This window comes from Tyto alba, unplaced genomic scaffold (assembly GCF_018691265.1).
Source record: "Tyto alba isolate M040663 unplaced genomic scaffold, T.alba_DEE_v4.0 Super-Scaffold_7, whole genome shotgun sequence".
Classification (NCBI taxonomy): Eukaryota; Metazoa; Chordata; class Aves; order Strigiformes; family Tytonidae; genus Tyto; species Tyto alba.
Window position 1 is genome coordinate 16,877,871 of NW_024881328.1, and position 19,271 is coordinate 16,897,141.

A 19,271-nucleotide genomic window follows, 5' to 3' on the forward strand; every position below is an offset into this window, starting at 1 on the left:
GAAGAAAATATCCAGGTGATTCCTGGAAATTGTTTTTAGCTCTCTCATGTCAAATGAAACAAAGCCCGAGGGCAACTAAGTCATGCAGACAATAATCTAGCTGTTCACACACTCTGTGCTAATTGTCCATATGCATACACTTTTCATATAATAAACACAACAGGGTTAAGATGCCTCTCGGTTACCGAGAGATAAAAGGACACAAACACTGGCATAGATATTACACCTCTCTTATGACTAACTTGGTCACATTCAAAAACTCACAGGCTAGAAAAAAGAAATGCTTTGCCCTCACACAGTAGAGAAGGAAAGCAAGCAGATGCTGTATGAGGCAAATATTTATTGAGTGAGCCAGAAAGAGTGTTTTAGTTCTGTGGAATACAGATACATGGTGTGCAGAAATGAAATGGTTTCTACAGCATCCAACTTCGTAACAGAAGAACAATTTTTAAAGAGCAAAATTAGCTATGGCTACAATGAGAGCCATAAGCTAATCATATGAGAACAGTAAATGTAGGATATAATCACTTAATAACATAAGCCAGCTTTCATGCAGCCTTATATGTTAAAAATCAAGAAAAAAACACAGTGAGGCAAACAATCTACCTCAGCCTGATTTTGTAAGGAATTCAGACTTGTACAGTAACCCTTAACCTACACAGAAAGGTGCCCTACACCTTCAGAGTCCAAACCTGTTCCAATAGTAGGGCAGGAATCTCAAGGATATCGATTCCCTACAAATTTTCACTAAAATACATCAGTCCAGGGATACATAGTTCCCCATTGTTACACCAAAGCAAAATGACACAGTGTGAACTCAACAGAAGACAGACACACTATAATTATTCCACTCAGAAGTAAAGATTAAATTGGAGATTTTACTATATTAGGCATAACCAAACCAAAACGACAAGAAATCAAAATTTGTTAGCATTGCTATTAAGAGACATACTTGTCTATAAAAAAAAAATAGATGATACAAAGAGCCAGGTAAACATGAAGAGTGAACATTCGCAGGTAATTTATCAGACTGTAGAATGGATAATCAGAATATAAAGTAAGACTATAAAAATTTATTTCATAGCAAGAAGAATGAGCCAGACAAAATGGTTTTATCCCCAAAACATTACTTTTAAACAGTCAAATGCTGGGTCTCACTCAACCAACCTCTTATAAATCACAGTAAGCAAGGCTGACAAAACCTCAAGTGATCACCTAGTCAAATATGCTTACTTAACCTTTAACCAAAATAATGTGCAGCACTGCTCGTCATGTTTTTTATTCAAAATCAAATCAAAATAGTGTCTGTGAAGAAGACAGCAAACAGTAATACCTAAATCTGAACTTCTATAGTAGAATTTTTCATTTAGAAAACAACCCAAAAATAGAACTCAGTGGGTCAAATTTTGAACATTAGAGATGAAGTTTAACTGGTGAATAAAATAACAGAAATATTCTTCCTGTCATAGTACTATGGGATCTTTTAAAATGAAAATATATTGGAGGGGAATTAGTGGATAAAAGTTTATTAGAAAAAAAAAACTGTTAAAACATTTGATTCCAGCCTTCTTTACACACCTTGAGGAATCTTAAGGTCTGAAAGCCACCAGAGAGAGACCTTGCAAATCAACAGCATGCCAGCAAGGGTATGAGCCTCTGAGCAGTAATATTCTCCTCCTTAGTTCTTCCCCTGTCATGTGCCCCCTTCTATTCTGAAAGCACTTTCTTCCCCCCTTAATTTATCCTGATAGTGAGATTAATTGCACTGGACAGGCTACACTGAGAGGGTCCTTCTAGTTCTGCTGGGCTAGGAAAGACTGGCAAAACAGCAGAACCAAACAAGCTCTGCCAGCTGATGGCCCAGAGCAAGGAAGAGACACAATCTAGAGCTGCACCTCACAACCAGGGGACTCAGACAGCATCAGACAGAAACTGTATTTTGCTCTATTTTCCCCTTACTACTTGCTTTTCCATAGTTATCATCATTCAACAATTCTATCCTGAACAGTTGAACCAAATGCTTCTACCACTAGAATGGCTGTTTGACAGAGTAAGGAACATAAACGCATCAAATACTACTTTTCAGAAAGAGCATTTCTGGCTTATTTCCTGCAAAAGTAGTTGGGTTTATTTTTCAAAATAGTTTAAGTCTTGTTCTGATTGTATGTAACTTAGGCACTAGACTTCTAAACTTTGCCCTAAATTTCTCACTTCCTTGTAATTAAACCAGTTTATTCAGAACGCCAAGCTATTTTAACCTACTACACAGAAATCAAGCAACCTTAAACACATCGCATCATGAGCCAGCTACCTCTATCAGCATAATGGGCTTCATAAAACAATAGCACACAACTCATTCAAACTTAACAGGCTTTTTCTTTTATTTATTTTTTTAAATAAAAACATATTAAAGGAAAAAAAAAAACAAAAACAAAACCAAAACAGATACACGTGTTTTACTGAATTTAGATGGTGAAATAGCAAGTGCCAATAAAAAAACAGGAAGAAATAGCCAGTAGTATTCATTTTTTGTACTGATTTTGAAAAAAATCAAGAGGATGTATCCAAACCACAGCACAGCATTACTGGAATAGAAATTTCACCAACCACAACAACAAAGAGATACAATGCACCATTTGTAATATACTTCAGATCAAACATTTTAAATTAAAGATACAGGGATTTAAAACAGTCTAACTGCAACTCTTCACAAAATTAGTGGTTCAGTTTTCTGGATCATTCTTGCAATTATTTGGAAATACCTGGAAAACAAGAAGATTCTAGTGGATTGTAAATATTGTATAAATAACTAAGAAAGATAAAGGAAAGGGTCAGAGACCTGCCATTTATTTATTCCAAATCACCTGTGAGTAAAATAATGTAACAATTACCTTGGTTTCTACCGTGGAATTAAAAGCAAAAACACAGTAAATGCCTTGATTTCAAGGATTATTATTGCCAAACAAAATATGGCTTCTTGAAATGACTATAGATTAGTTAACAGAACTAACTACAGCAATTACCTTACTTAGGTTTTTCCAACATATTTGACTAAATATCACATGACATTTTAATTTTTGCTTTAAAGTCTCATTTAACTAACAGAAAACTCAAGTCAATGGATTAAAATAAAATATTTTCAGATCCATATGCCTGTTTAGCAGAAAACATCAATGGGCATGATTCCTAGCACAAGCCCCTACAGACCAGCAATGATCAGGTAGGCACAATGAGATATACAAGTTATGGCTTAAGTAAACAACCTGAATCATGTTTAAAAACAGTCACAGTTCAGCAAAATGTATTTAAACACAGTTAAAGATTTTAAATACATATAATAAATTATTGTGATCCATCCACACACACCCCCATTTGATATTAATCTGTATTGTGTTTATTAATTGTTTTTTTAAGATCTGAGCTGCATTTATGGTACTGAGACTGACAGGACTCATTTTTGAACTTTTGTTCTCCCTGCAACCGGGAGGGCACCACCTGTAATTAGAAGTTATATTTTCTGTAAGTCTAAATATTGTATTTTGTTATGTTTATTCAATAATGTTTTTGTATTGAATGCATTTTGACATAAAGACAATCATTTAGGAAATCAGAAAAAAAGTGGCAGCTTCAACACTGGACAGCCTTGGCAAGAGACAATCTAGAAGAATTACTAAATCACAATGTATAACTATCTAACAGATGCAATACAGAATTAAAGAGGGATAATGCAATCCTGTGTACATAAAAATGCAGTATATGCAGAAGCCATCTTGCTTCTGTACACAACCTACAGATACACTGTTCAGTGCAGAATCTCAGAAAGACTGCAGACAGCAAGTGTGGGATGGCTGAAGCATCGGTGCCTTTATTGCTGTTACAGACGTGCCAGGTTCCTCTGCAATGTGCAGACTTGAAATTTCTTAAACTGAAGACTTTTTAAATCTTCCTGGCAAGCAAAGAAAGTGAATTTAGCACACAAGAGCACACAGACTTACCTCACCTGTACAGCTACATGTAGTATGGTATTTGAATATTTTCTGAAAAGAATGGTTACTAGCTGTACTCCTTCCAGTGCTCAGTAAATACAAAACAAAACCAAACAACTACAAACACCAACAACACACTCCCCCAAATAAACAACAAAAAAAAAAAACCAAAACCAAACACCCAACCAGACTTGCATAAAATAAACCTTCTAATTATGGACAGTGCCCTCCCAGTTACAGGAAGGATAAAACCTCAAAAAGTATTGCTGTCAGTTCTAGCACCATAAATGCAGCTGATCTCTCAAAGTACTTTGAGAAACAGACTTCAGAATGAACTAAAGGATCCAACATGCCCAGTGACAAAAGTAGAACTTCATCCTACTCAGATTAAATCTTTAGTTCCTGCTGTTCTATAAACTGTAATATGACACACTCATATAACATTTATCAGCTTGATGAACAACAATCTTGACTTAAAGAAGTTAAAACGTGCTAGAAGGTTTGAGAATGCAAGAGGCACAGTTTTTAAGGATTGTTCTCATAAAAATGCAAAGTAGCAGATAATTTAGTTCAAGATGAATTTATAGCAAAATTATGCTTTTGAGATAAATATCTTAACACTTACAGCAATATTCACAAAGAGTAACTGTAGTCTAGGAAAGCTAATCTCCCTACACTTCCTTTACAGTTGATAGGGAGAGATAAGCATATTTAGAGAGTTTTAAGGCACTTAAATGCAAGTTCCCTGCTTTGAATGAACCTCTTCTTTCCAAATGGTATCAAGAGCCTCTATTGGCTAACCCTTCATAGGCCCACTCCACTTCAAGTACACAGAAGAGATAAGACTGTAATTGGCCTCGAACAGAAAAGCATCTACTTTCCTCAACAAGATCTCTTTCTTCACCTAATTCGGGTTTTACAGAACTTCTCCATTTCCTGTATCTGCTATTGCCTCAGCAACAGCCAAAGCACTCTGACAGCTCATTTCTTGACCTAACTGAAGAATGACTTTGCTGATACCTCAAGCAAATCTGTTTTGACAGTCATGATGCTTTCTTAAGACCTGTTCATGATTCCAAGAAAAGAAAACAATTATGAAAAAACAAAACAGAAACAAAACAAAAAAAAAAAAAAAAAAAAAAACAAAAAACACCAAACTAAAAAAGAAACACCATAAACTTATGCAATTTAAGCTGAGGAAGGGTCACAACAGTTGAAACTTGCTGAGAGATGCCACAGTGACACCTTGCAAAATGTTTTAGTGTTGTCAATTTTGAAACAGAACATACTGGCTAGACTGCTCATACCCCTCTACTCTTATCAGAGACCAGATTTTCTCACAAAATTATATTAAAAAGTAAGAGACAGTTCTTTGGGCTACAAATAACTGCATCACTGCCTCCAAATCACTCTGGCGTCTTGGAAATTACCCCCACTGTGGTGGAAAGTCTCAGAGCATCACAACACTAAGAGGAACAAATTCCTTACCATTAACTAAGCAATATGCTACGCAAACTGATTGATGCTATTCATGTCAAAAACTTAAGGCTTACTCAGTGCATGAAGATAGTATTATAGTGCCCACAAAGTAAAATGCTTCTGTGATGTTTGCAATGTTTTCCTAATTTACTGTCATATGTGAACTGAGTAGCCCCACAGAAGGCTTCTCAAAGAGAACAGGTGTATAAAGTGTTAATCCATACAATCCAACGAAACAGGCACTACAGCAAGTGTCATAATCAGATTCAGGTGCTTCTGCTTCTTCAAAACTCTCAGTGGTGCTCTTGGCTCAGCACCTGCTGCTGTCATTTGGAGTCCTTTTGCCACATCAATGTTAGTTTTACTCCAAACTTATGACTAGCAAGTCAAAATATTTGTGAAGAAGAGCTAAAGGTGTTACAAGGAAAACCATTCCCCGGTACAAATGTAACTGCGTGTCCCCTATCCAAGATCCTACAAAAGGGAAAACATTTATGTATTTATTATTTTGTATCACAGACAGTTCACAGCATATACCCTAAAGAATATCTCTCTTCCCTATGACAGAATTCAAGATCACCAGTTAAACCAAAGAACAAACTGTACACAGTAAGCAAACTTAATCTTCCCAGCACTACCAGTACTGGCAATTCCTGCAACCTTCACAACTCTAAGAATGAAAGACTGTGCTACAACCAGTGACAAATAAATGAATTTTAAGAGGAACCATTCACTAGAAAAGTAAACCTATCACAAACCACTTATAACCTATGAACTTTAAGCAAAAACAAAGTACATGAGAAAAAAAAGCAGACTTCCAGCAGAAACTGAGTATTGCAAACAAGTGGAGTGTTTCAATTAATGTATGAGAGCAATTAGATACAAATCATCAGACAGATTCTGCTTTTGAGAATATGCAGCAGAAAGCACATTCTTAAACTCCAGTAACTAGTTCTATCCTTTTCAGTTCATCTTCCAGTTCTTTGACCATGGTGGGTTGAAAGACAACTATTTGGGGAAATAAGACAGAAATATACCCACTCTCCATTTCTATGGCTAGTTTTAATTTCTGTCTTCACGTGTTAAAACCAAGAAACTTTGTTTTACTTCAATATAACCATCACATTTGACAGCATCTTCCATTCAGAGCAAAACTCACTGATTTCACAGTTGCAGCAGTTGTGAGTTTTAATCATGGCTGCAAATCACACAGCTATCATTTCAAATCAAGTACCAAAAAAGACTTGAACACAAAAATACGTGTGAACCTTTCTGATCAATATGATCTGACTGGCATCTTGCTGTGACACCAGCAAGGTCAGAATCTAATTCTTTAGGAACATTTTTGCGTCTTCACTGTGAAGACATCTCAGTCTCATTTGCTATACATCTTCCAAATTTTGCAACAAATCAAGGAGAAATCCTCCTCAGTGAACAGCCTTCATCACATACTTACTAATTCCTCAAAGCACAGTTGTTCCTGCAATCTACATGTACCAGCAATACAACAAGGAAATCCAGAGTATGGTAATATAACTACAGTTTTTCACATCATCTTTCACTACCTTACCATCAAGTTTTCCCAACCCATTAACACACCACCACCTGGAGCTTCTGCCCAAAATGCCTTTCCTGGCTTAGACTCCAACATTCCTAGCTCAATACCCCATGAGTTCTCTCCTCATCACAACTCACATTAACTCTGTACATTCAGGCAGACATTTCTTCCATTATTTCTAAACTCAATGATAAGAACATAAAATACAAAAGCATCTCACAATACACTAACATGGAATATTTAAGTAGGATAAGACATTCATGAGCCATACAGATTTCCACACAGCATAGAAAAAACCCTCCAGAATCAATCTCCAACTCAAGATTAAAATATTCAACAACAACAACAAAGAGCAATAAATTTAACCAGGGAGCCACAGGCATGGGTAGATTCTGATCTCTCACACTTGGAACTGTACAGAGGACTCCATAATACCACTAAAGATGGACAAGCATGTGCTTAATGATAGAAACTGAGAAAACTTTGCATGCATGCATAGGTAACACATACTACGCAAAACTCCATTTTTTTTTTTTTTTTTTTTATCACAGGCATAATACAATTGTGCATTGTTTTTGTAGCCAGCAGGTCTAAATGGACAAACTTGTAAGCTTTTATCCATACTCAGTAGGCACTGTTTTTAAATTGGATGATTCACATAGGCCAACACATTCAGATATTGCTAAACTATCAAGTACACAAACCCTTTTTCACTTTGTGCACTGGTAACAATCTTCAGCTTCCTGTGAACCAGGAAAAAAAAACGTTATTCAACACAATCCTTCATAGCAACATTGAAACCAAAATGTAACAATAAAAACCTAGCTTTGTCAAAACACTCATGAACCAAATGCAAAGACACGAAGACAATGTATCCTCATAAGGTTTCCTTCTTGCATCTCCCATAGCACACACCCCTTCAGCAGCTAGTCCCAAATCATTGCAGTGATACCTACGAGGCTACATAATTATACCTTTCCCTCAAGTGATAAAAATGTAAGAACCCTCATAAATACAGCTAATAAAGTAAACTAGCTACAAACTCAGAAGTTCCAGAGGAAGGATTACTATGTACATGCCCACATCTAATCATCATCTTTAAGACTACAGTTTCACTGCCAAAGTTGCATTTCTGTCAAGGGAGTAGTCCTGCTTGCCTACGGTAACTGCTGCTTTCCAGCTGACCCTCAGTGACAAGCAGGAGATCCAGAGCAAACAGATGATCCTGCTGCAAAGATTTATTTTACATTTTAATTAACCATCAGCATATCTAACTGTTCTCACACTTCTACAGCACCAATACCAACACAAAGAAAGGAGCAAGAGCTCATGCTGGAACCACCCCTCTTGGCCACGCAAAAACCTAGACCTTTTTAAAAGACCTTTTAAAAATGGCATGTGTAGCACAGGGATTCCAGGGAACTACAAACAGTTAAGTGTGACCTATAACAAATAAACTAGAAATAATGGACATATGGATAATTATGATAGAGCAGGGAAAAGTAGATATGGGTGTTCCAAGAAGAGATATTAGGAATTACTATGAAAAAAATCAGTCAAAACCAGACCACTGTCTGCTCATCTTGAATATCACTAGAAGTCCTGAGGCCTTCAGCTGTAGAAAAGGATGTAGTTTCAGAGAAGAGCAAAAGGTATGATCGAAGGTATAGAATGAGTTCTACAAAGGAAAACAAATAGGCAAGTGAAGGGTGAAAACAGTAAGGGACTACAAAATCACATAAATAACAGAGAGATGGATTGCTATATGGGACACAGATGAATTGTTTGCTCTCTTCCAAAAGAAATGTGGCACCAAAGGTAGATTTTAACACAATAAATAGCATAGCTTTAGAATTTCTTACCGAAGGATATTTGGATGCCAGACATATAGCTGCATGCATAAAAAGGACTGGCCAAGTTTGAGGATAAAAATCCAATGGTTACTAGCTACACAAAAAGCACATCAGATTTAGAGTAAACCTTTACTGAAAATAGTTAGGGATTGAAAGAATACTCAAGCTAAGTATTTTACATGGTTGCCCTGTTCTCAGTCTTCTGTAAGCATTTATTCATGCTCACCGTTGGAAGAAGAATACTGGATTATCTTTTACTAGATTTCATTATGGATTAAGATTTTACCTAAAACCTCTCAGCCACTTCACCAATAACATATAAATTTTCATTTGAAAGTCTCATTTGGTATTCATGATAGTGCCAATATCACAGACACAGTGCTTTAATAGATCTTCTCTAAAGGAACTTTCTGCAGCAGCACAGAAAGTCATTCACTGCACTATCTACCTCATCCCTGCCTGCACTTATTGCACTTACTGGTAGTAGAAGTGCAAGAAATGCTTTTATAACTACTACTTTATTCCCATTCAGTTATCATCAAGCTGTTATGGGGAAAAAAAAAAAACAACAAAACAAAACAACAAAAAACAAACAAAACAGTGCTTGAAGATTTGGGGGTTTGCCATTCCAATTGATTTTTATATAATAATAATAATAATAATAATAAATAACAATAATAATAATAATAATAATCATCTTATGCTGATAATAATCATCATCTTATGCTGAAGTTAGAATAATTGTGGCATAGCTAAAAATACACATAGTCAGTGTTACAAAACAACAGTTAAATACAGGTTGAACTTTACCAATCAGTGTACAGGGTTATTTAGAGTGACAATTCGCATGTTCTTCAATAGAACACCTGATTTTCTTTAGGTTTTATTTAGAAGTTTAATTACTGCTTCTGTCAGTATTTTAGTGTGTGTCCCCCCCCCCTTTTTTTTTTTTAATTCAAAAAACAGCTTGATCCAGATGTTTTCCAGTTTTCAAATATTTGTTCAAAGGTGAGACTATAGTTCCCATTGCTACTGTTTTGGTAACATGGCATTCAAGCTGTTGGCAGTTACAGAACTCTCTTGTCTAAATTATTTTAAATTAATTTTGAGGATATGTAAGAGGTAATCAACGCTGACTACTTCAATAGTTCTTCCTGTAAGAAACTAAAGACCTTCTCTAATAATCGTTACTGATGTTGGTTTCATTTTTTGTGAAGGCAGCACTGCTGTAAGAATCACACAATTTGTCCCATCTGTGATCTAGCCTCAAAAATTATGGATAAAATAATTTACATAAGTCAGATAAAATGGAGTAAAGCCAGGGAACACACTGAACACACCTGTTTTGTAGCTGGCTCTTCAATTCTTCCAATAAAGCACACCTATAGAATAAAAATTTCTTCTACTATGTCATTGGACTGTATGATATCTCAAAATGGCAACAGGCTTGGTCAGATACAGTTACACTGACAGAAGTTATCTTAGAGATATGACTTACTTCAAAGACAGCACATGTATAAAATAGACTGGTAAAGACACATTTTTGCCAATAGAAGCTGCATCTAACCCTAGCAGAACTTGTTCTCAATCAAGTTTCCTCTTGTAGAGCAGGCTTACGTTCAAAAGCCACAGGGACTGGATGTGCTGGGGAATAGATGAGGAAGAGCAGAAACCGTATACTTTCCTGTAGAATAATTTACTGAACAGTGATCCTGTTGAGTCTAGAAATGCTTAAAATAAGAAAACTAACCTAAATAAAGACCAAAGTCAATACATTTTAAGGTTCTGTTCTTCACAAAGATAACTCAAATTCACATACATGGAGAAAGAGATACCTGACAGATACCAGATTTAACAAACACTGATACAAGCTCCTGTGTTAACAAATGCAGGAGCCAAGAACCTGATGTTGTTGGGGAAAAAAAATAAAAAAAACAACACACACACTCACCAGGAAAAAAAAAAAAAACAAAAAAAAAAACCAAACAAACCACACAAAACAAAACACCAAACAACAAACAAACAAAACAAAAAGCAACCATAGGTGTGCACACACACCCTAGAATGACATTTTAATAAGGCTGTCATGTTACTTCTGCTGCAACTTACAGAGTAAGTTAATTACTCTGTTGCTGTAAGACTGTGTCTGGGGAACTTTGAAAAAGATACAGACAAATCACACAGAGTTCAGTGAGAGTTAACAACAACAAAAATCCTGAGAAAACACAACCTGTGAAGAAAAAGGCCTGTTTGTACAGTTTAGTAGAAAGAAGTCTGAAATAGAAGGAGACAGAGGAACAGTCTTGACATATGCAAACAGTTGGTGCAGAGTACAGAAACCATTATCCTGCATGAGTAATAACAGTTGGACAAGAACTAACTGGCTTAACTAGCACCAAGACGGAGACTTAAGTTAAATATTAAGAAAAGTCTCCTACCTATAATGATTGCTATGTACTAGCTATAAATAGACCAGTGTTTCAGTTTAGTATTCCTCTCTTTTGAAATTAAGAAAAGATCAGACAAGTATCTCTCAGACATGATTTCAGTGTATTTGCTTCTGCCTCAGAGCAGGGACTGACCTCAGGAAATCCCTTCCCTTACATACACATCTATCATTTCCTCATTTATCCAAATGAGAACTGTTCAACAGTGTTATCATACGTGAGTCTCAGAAGTACAGTCTTTGCAACAAACACCTGAAACATTTGAATTTTATTATATTGCTGTTGTCAGACTGTTAGTGTACTTATTCTCTGTTTTTAAAGCACACTGCAGATACCTCTGATTTGGCCTTGCTTAAGCAAGTCCAACTTCAAATGACCTCATTAAGCTGGGCTCTAAACTATACCACATGTGTATTTGTGGGTCAAGTGTCTCTAGAGCAGTGGTTCCCACAGATGGAAATCAGTGTAATATCCTAACACAAAACTCCCTCTTTCCTTCACTTATTGTCACCAAACCTTCTGCAGCTTCTCAGAAAAAAAACACCTAAGGTGAATAGATTAAAAACATCTCAAAACAACCTGTAAACAAGCATGTTTAGTCTAAAAAATCAGGTTAGAGCCATAAGCTGCATTTCTCATATTACTGTATTACTAAATTAAGATCTCATGCTAAGATCCAGAAATGAGAATCACAACTAACACACGGCACTCTGAACACGTTCCCACTGGCCAATTATACGTTTACAATGTTATTTTGCAAGATGTGCAATTATAGCATGCATGATCTATTTTGACCTATTCCTTAGCATTACAAAATACCAAATATTAAAATAACAAATTCAGTATTTCTTCTTTACAATAAAAGATTTTTCTTCTCTCCCACAGAAAAATTAGTGTGCTTAATAGAGAATTCACTGGCTTTTATTTTTATAAATGTAATACTGTGTCAGTTCCACTTCAGAATTTTAAAAGCCTAAATTTAGAAACTAAATTTTCAGGACAGCAAACAGCTGCTTGCTAATTAGATAAACTTAGGTAGAGTCCCTAGTCAATATGCATATTTACATTAGTTTGTCATATGTAAGAAAAGAAGCTCTGCAAACGTAACAAGATGTACTTAATTACGCTGATCAGTCACATTTTTGTTATTCATTTCTCTTTCTCCAAATAGCAGTCTGAACAAAGGATAATGTTAACAGCAAAGATCTAAAAAGAAATTATTAGAAAGTACATTCATTACTCCAAAACAAATGTGTACCTCTAGATAGATCAGAACACCTTTGACTGTTTGGGAGAGGGGGAATCAATGATGGAAATCACTCTATTACCATTCTCAGGTTGCATCTGTATGAGAAAACATTATTTTCAGTTCAGAGAATGGTCAGTTACAGAGCCACTGAGCAATCTGTCACAAAAAAAATTACCATGTTATTCATTACTCTTAAGTTTGCTGGCGTAAATAGTCAGCCTGCAGTAAAGATCATATAGACGAAAGACAAAAAAATAAATTTAAAATTGCTAATAGGCAAAGATTTTTCAAGAAGTTCTCCATAAATACTTATTATTAATGGCAAGGTTTCAAAAAACAGTAATTCTGATTTGTACCTAAATATTAACACCATATTTCAGGAAATCATAAGAAAAAAAAAATGTAAAGTAAAAACTATAAATGTGAATTAAATTTACAGCATGACCAACTTCCTTGCTTTCTCTAGAAGAAAACTTTATAATAAAACAGTAAGTGTTCAGCATATAGCCTCAATCAGCTTTAAATTCCACATGTCTGAGTACTGACTAGCTTTCTTAAGAACCACAGCAAAGAACCACTGATGGGATCAAATTTGAAAGGTTACTTATTTTTAAGATAAATTATCTGGTTTTATCGACATAAAGGAAAAAGCTTCCCTACCATATCAAAAACCAAAATAATGCTCATTATGCTACATTAATAAATTCTACCTGTCGCAGATATCTGCTTACTCACATATTCTATAAAAGCTCTCAAGATTACCAAGCACCAGAGATATCTTGAAAAAAGTTTCCTCTGACTGTTTAGAAATCTCAGCAAGCCATGACAAGCAATTCAGAAACATCTGTTTTCTTCACCATAGTCTTCCATTAGTGTCAGGTAAACCACTGACACAGTGTTCATCAAGACAAAGTGTACACAGATTTTTCTCCAGCAATGAGTCAATTTAACAAACATTACCTTGCTATTCTGCTTTATCAAAATACAATAAAACCTTGGGAAAAAAAAAAAATCTGACTAATTATATGCAGCCTCATTATATGAATCAATATTCAGGTTCAATACATTTCAGTGGCAATCATGATGGAAAACAACGTGTAAAGCAAATGGGAATTACAGCAAGTTCTCATTTTTTAATATATTTCTGAGAAAAGCAGTTATATAAAAAGCCACTGTTAGCAAAGGCATACATGTAAGTAAAATGCCCTCATACAGTATTTCTGTTATTTTCAAATGACAGCAAAGGTTTTAGCCATAGGGTAGGAAAAAAAAAAAAACAAAAAAACACAACCAACTAAGAAAATTCTTCTAAGGTTTTTCACTGTAGCATACGTACTAACTCATCGCTGCCCATTCCCTCAGAACTATCAATAAGGGAATTCCATAGGAAAAGACACCTTCTAGGGTATTCTGCTAATAAGCGCTATGCCACGAGAGAATCCAAGATGTTGTGCGAGACAAGCATATAGACATTCATTCTGCAAATACTACATCTTTGCCATATACATAGCAACACATTTCTGAAGGCCTCTTACACTCTGCAACGTGCTGCATTGTTTAAAAGGAAAGAAATTTTATAGCTAAGAAACGTTTTCTGCACACACTAGAAATCCCCCTTATTTCCAGAGAGGCTTCTATTATCTTTTACCACCCTCTTAGAGGACACTCCATGATACAATACAGCTGAGAAGTGCTGTTTATTTAATGCTTTGATCTTCAGTAATTCCACAGACAAAAACTAAAACCAGATTTACAAATCAAGAAAGGAAACCAGACAAAAACCCAACAAAACAAACAAACAAACAAAATCACAAACCAACCTCGTGGGTGCTGCAATGCACCTCAAAAGCAATAAGGAAAAAAAAAAAAAAAAAATCTAGCACTCACTTTTTTCCCCGACGAAAATACCTCTCAGAATCTGACCTACATACCCAATTCATGGCACTGCTATCACTGCAGAGCAATTTAAAGACAACAGACTACAGCATCCGTATGCAATCACAGGGAGGTTTACGGTGACATATAAATGTTTGTAGAGCTCATAAAACCCTTAATGTTCTGCAGCTGTAACGTAAATAACTAACACGCAGCGTGTGTGTCCCCCTCTCCTCCCAGCACCTCAGATATCTGCACCGCCATCTGCACAGGGACGGTGCCCCCGGCGGCTCCCAGCAGTGCGGTTCCTGCTGCCCCCCCTTCCCCTTCCCCCCGCCCCGCCCGGGCACCTCCTGGATGCCGGCGTTGCCCCAAGCGCCCCCCGCACCGGCGGCCCCTCCGAGGCGCCCTGACAAACCGCGCCCCCCCCCCCCCCCAAAACACACACACGAATCTGGGCCGCCCCCCGCCCGCACCGACCTGTGTCACAGCGGAGGCCGGGCGGCGGCGAGGGACCCCCCGCGCTGCCCGGCGGCGGTGGGCGCAGGCCCAGCTGGACAGGCGGCGCGGAGGGAGCGGCCAGGTTTCCAGAGAGGAGCCCACCCCCCCCCGGGGGAGGGGGGGAAGGGGCCCGGGGCCTGCCCGCGCTGCGGCACAGCGAGGAGGGTGACAGGAGGCACCGGGACCGGCGCGGCGGCAGGGCCGTGAGGCGGGGGGGGGGGGGGGGTGTGAGCGGGGAAGGGGCCCCCGGAGCGCCGGCGCCGCGGCGTGGGGTGTCTGTGTCTGTGGGGAGGAGTGTGGGGGGGGGTCCCGTCAGGCGCCGGCGGCCGCCGCTCCTGCTGCCAACCGAAAGCTCCGCCTCCCCCTCCCGAAACTCGTGACGTCGGAGGCGGCGGGAGGGCCGTACGTCAGCGCGGCCCGGCGTCACGGTGCGCGAACTACGCCCCGCCTCCGCGCACGCGCAAAAGGAGCCGGGGGGGGTGTGAGCCCTCAGGGCGGGGCTGCGGGGGCGCAGCGCTATCGGTACAACCCTCTCCACTGCTTCCATAAAAAAAAAAAAAGCACAAAAAAAAAAACAAAAAACAAACAAACAAAAAAAAAACAAAACAAAACAAAAAAAAAACCAAAAAACAAACAAACAAACAACAAAAAAAAAAAAAAAAAAAAAAGAAAAAAAGAAAAAAAAACCCTGAGAAGCCCCGAGGCAGGACAAACTGACCTGACTCCGCGGCTGCGCCCGCGCCTCAGGACCTCTCCAGCTCTCGCTCTGCCGCCGCCAGGATTGCCCGTTTCTCCCAGCACGGGCTGCCAGTTCTCCGCGGGAGCCACCTTCTTCCCCCGGGAAGTCCATACGTGCGAGGAAGGAGGACGCTACCCTAAATGAACCAGCGAGGAGGCACTACTCCCCAGCGCGCAGCAGCACAGCTGCTACCCCTACCCTCGAAGTCCAAGCAGCAGATGACTGTAGATATTACTATGGCACTGTAACTAGTTTTGTACAGATTTAGAAATAAGCTAACCGGGAGGAACCGTTGCGTACAAGATGCATGACCGACCTGTGCGCGTTCAGCAAGCCCGGCTCCCTGACACTGACAGAGGCAGTGGAGGCCTGTGCTCTGCAGCCCAGCGAGCGGCCACGTATGTGCCGCTTTCCGGCCCTGGGGCCAGAGGTAGCCAACCTTTAAGGCAATTAGGGGGGTTGCAAAGCCTGGACAAGCCCTCAAAATCTACCCAAAACAAGGGTTGGGGTTTGTTTTTTTTTTTGTCCACCATAAACAAACCTGGGAAAACCTACTTGAACTAGGTCCAAGACTTACATCGTTATTATAGGCATATATATAATTACGCATGGAAGGTCTTTCAAATACATAAGTCTTCAGTGGGACATGACCCTGAGCTGCATACCCAGGCAAGTGAACTTTTAGTGGGAAACACCTGTGAAACTAAAAAATTGCACATCAAGGCACACAACCTGAGTATTTTGAGATCTTCCACTGAAATAGGCTGTAGAAAATTATAAAAACAAAAATTGTAATCTTTAAAAAAATAAAATAAAATAAAATGGAGGGAACTGTAATAAAGAAAGACCAACTGAGGAAGCATATCCAACAAAGGCACAAGGCTCTGAATCACACTGATTAATAACTCCAGATCCAACATGAAGAAAACATAGCCGTCCCTCAAAGCAAAGACACTTTGTTCCACAATTGGCAAAACTGTCAGCCATGTTCACAAGACGCTTGTCACAACCAAGTGTCTTCAACTAGAAAGTTAAAAAGGTGACCTTTTCTGCTAAATGATAGGGAAAGAACCAAGAAAAATGCTGACTATGTGATGCTCCTGCACCATCAAGCAAGATCAATGAGCCACAGCTGCTTACACAGCTTTGAAAACACATCCAGTGTTTCCCTTGCCTTAATGTTCCAGTTCATGGCCATTTGTCAGTTTTAGCATCTTGCAAATGGATTTCACTGATGAAGGAAGGGATAGTGAACTGTAGGATTCGAAGTCAGAGTTCCTTCAGTACAGAAGCAGCTAGCGAGCGAGGGTTGTGGGAAATCATCCCGCATTCCTCTGCCCCTGTGGCCCTTTGTATTTCTGCACAAAGGCCGCACAGCAAAGAGCGCTCTCACTGTGCCGTCCCAGGAGCACTTTGCAGAGGTGATGTACATCCTAACAGGCATCAGCACTACTGTGCCATAATCCCTACAGCAGAGTATCTTCAGTATCGGGAGCAGGATAAACAGCTAAATACTGACTTTGAGATAAAAAGTATCTATCAACACCAGGGACCAGCACTTACGGCACTGGCTCACACTGAGCTCAGCCCAAACCCAGGGGCATGGTTCTGAGATCATGTGTCATGCTACTGGAGCAAAAAAAAGCTTGTAGGTACAGTGATAATAGTGCTGATGTGGAAAACAAGAGTATAAAAATAGATGACAGAAGCTGCAATAGGGCATATTAGTTATTTACACATTCAGTACAAGTCCTATACACGCGGTGGAAGTTGGGAGGAGCGGGAGTGGAAATTATAGGCTAAGCACATCTTTGGACAGTCTACTCAAGCAATTGACTGAAGTCTGGCAGTGTGGCTCTCCCTGGATTCCAGAATCAATACCTCATTGCAGGAAGACGTTCTCACCTTCTAGATGTATTGCTTGAGTCTAACAAGTGCCTGTATAAGTTAACACTAAAGCCACAGCTTCTAAGCACTAAATGGGAACAAAGCAGCCACTTTTCATGGCCATGCCATCATCCTCCTTTTCATCCCCCAGTTTCTTTGCCTTCCCACCACTCCTTCCTACAGCTGGCACCACGTCAGCACATTTTGAACTATATCCAGAAAAGCATCTAGTTAAATAAGTGATTAATGTCATATATTTTTAATCAAGAGGGGTTAACTGGCAAAGAAACAAGCTGCTAGAGACAGAACAGATAAGGGAAGTCAAAACAGCTTCTTTTGGGAACAGCAGTAGCATGAAGTTTGTGATGCCAAGATGTTACAACATGATCATGAGTCTTTCCTCAACAGCAGGACAGCCAACATTCTGTTTATAAATTTAAATCCATCTCACACGTGTTGAGCAAACACCAGCATTATTTCAGGCCTTTGCCAGTCCTATCTGTCTGCTATGCTCCTTTGCCTTTTCATGACGAAGAAACACATGCCTGCATCTCAGCAGTTCCAAATGCACCATCACTGTGAAGCTGATGCCAATAGAGAGGAAGAGCAAATATCTTGGGGAGGACAGTCCTAAACCACTGCTGGAAGATTTGTAGGAGGCTTCATCTTACCCCCAGCAACTGTATTTCTCACCCAGACTGGAATCTCCCATCATACTTAGTATTTTGCATTTCAGGACGCATTCCCACTGCCCAAGATATTTAAGTTTAGCTCCGGAACAAAATAAATAAAGAGCAGGCAGCTATCGACTCATCTATAATACTTGAAACAGACCAAAGTATGTGAAAAACACAGTAGCCACTGAGGTGTAGGGTTGCTTCTCTAGAAAAAGCACACTGTAAATGAGACCGGGCAGCAGTACTGATAGGTTCGTCTGCTCTAAAACCATCACTGAAGTTTATGAAGCAACTCATTTACTTTTAGGACTCAGCCATATTCAGTAATCCAGAACACAGGCACTGTTGACTTTACTAGTAAGATTATTCCCCTAATGTCTACATTACTCAGCCATTTAGCACAAGTCGGCTATTTGGGACAGCAAGAGTAAAATAGGAGATGCTGACTAGAAGTATATGAAATATTGGTAAACAGCATGCTTTCTTAAAGGTTATATGGGATATACTATGTAATTATTCAGAAGACTAAACATAGCCATCAAATCTTGTAACAAGCAACTGTTGCCTCATATTTATTCATTTACATCTTAAGGCAGACAGCGGACCTTACTGCAGAATGACACTGCACAGACTATATTCCCTTTAGCAAACCTGATGACTGTTAATCTTTGAAGAATGAAGATTTTTACAACACAGATTTCATTTTACGCTAAGTAAAATCCATGAATAATCCAACTTCATTTTACACTAAATAAATACCCTGAATAATCAATATTCTGCTTAATACAAAGAGTATCTGTAAAACACAAGGCAAGTACAGTTGATTCCCCTTCACAGAACTACACTGCTTTCATTAATGTAAAGTTCTATGACACATATTCAGATATAACAACAGATAGTGCAGCAAAGCCGGAGTTGATAAGCACCTATTTATCGGTCACATGAATATCTGATAAGGGCTAGGCAGAATTGGTACAGGTTTAGCCAGAGGTAAATATTAAAAGCAATTGAAAAGAGATT

The 19,271-nt window shown here is 38.7% G+C and overlaps 1 protein-coding gene across 3 annotated transcripts in view; it reads right to left on the reverse strand.

The window, feature by feature from the left end:
* Positions 1-15,715, reverse strand: part of MAP3K2 (mitogen-activated protein kinase kinase kinase 2) — a 56,645-nt gene extending 40,930 nt beyond the window's left edge. For 2 of the 3 annotated variants that reach the window (XM_042784069.1, XM_042784068.1), the window contains exon 1: positions 14,928-15,306. The gene's annotated coding sequence lies outside the window, so the exon portion shown is untranslated. Of the gene's footprint in view, positions 1-14,927; positions 15,307-15,666 lie in introns of those variants that run through there. The other variant, XM_033003904.2, reaches the window with a different exon arrangement.
* Positions 15,716-19,271: the final 3,556 nt, after the last annotated feature.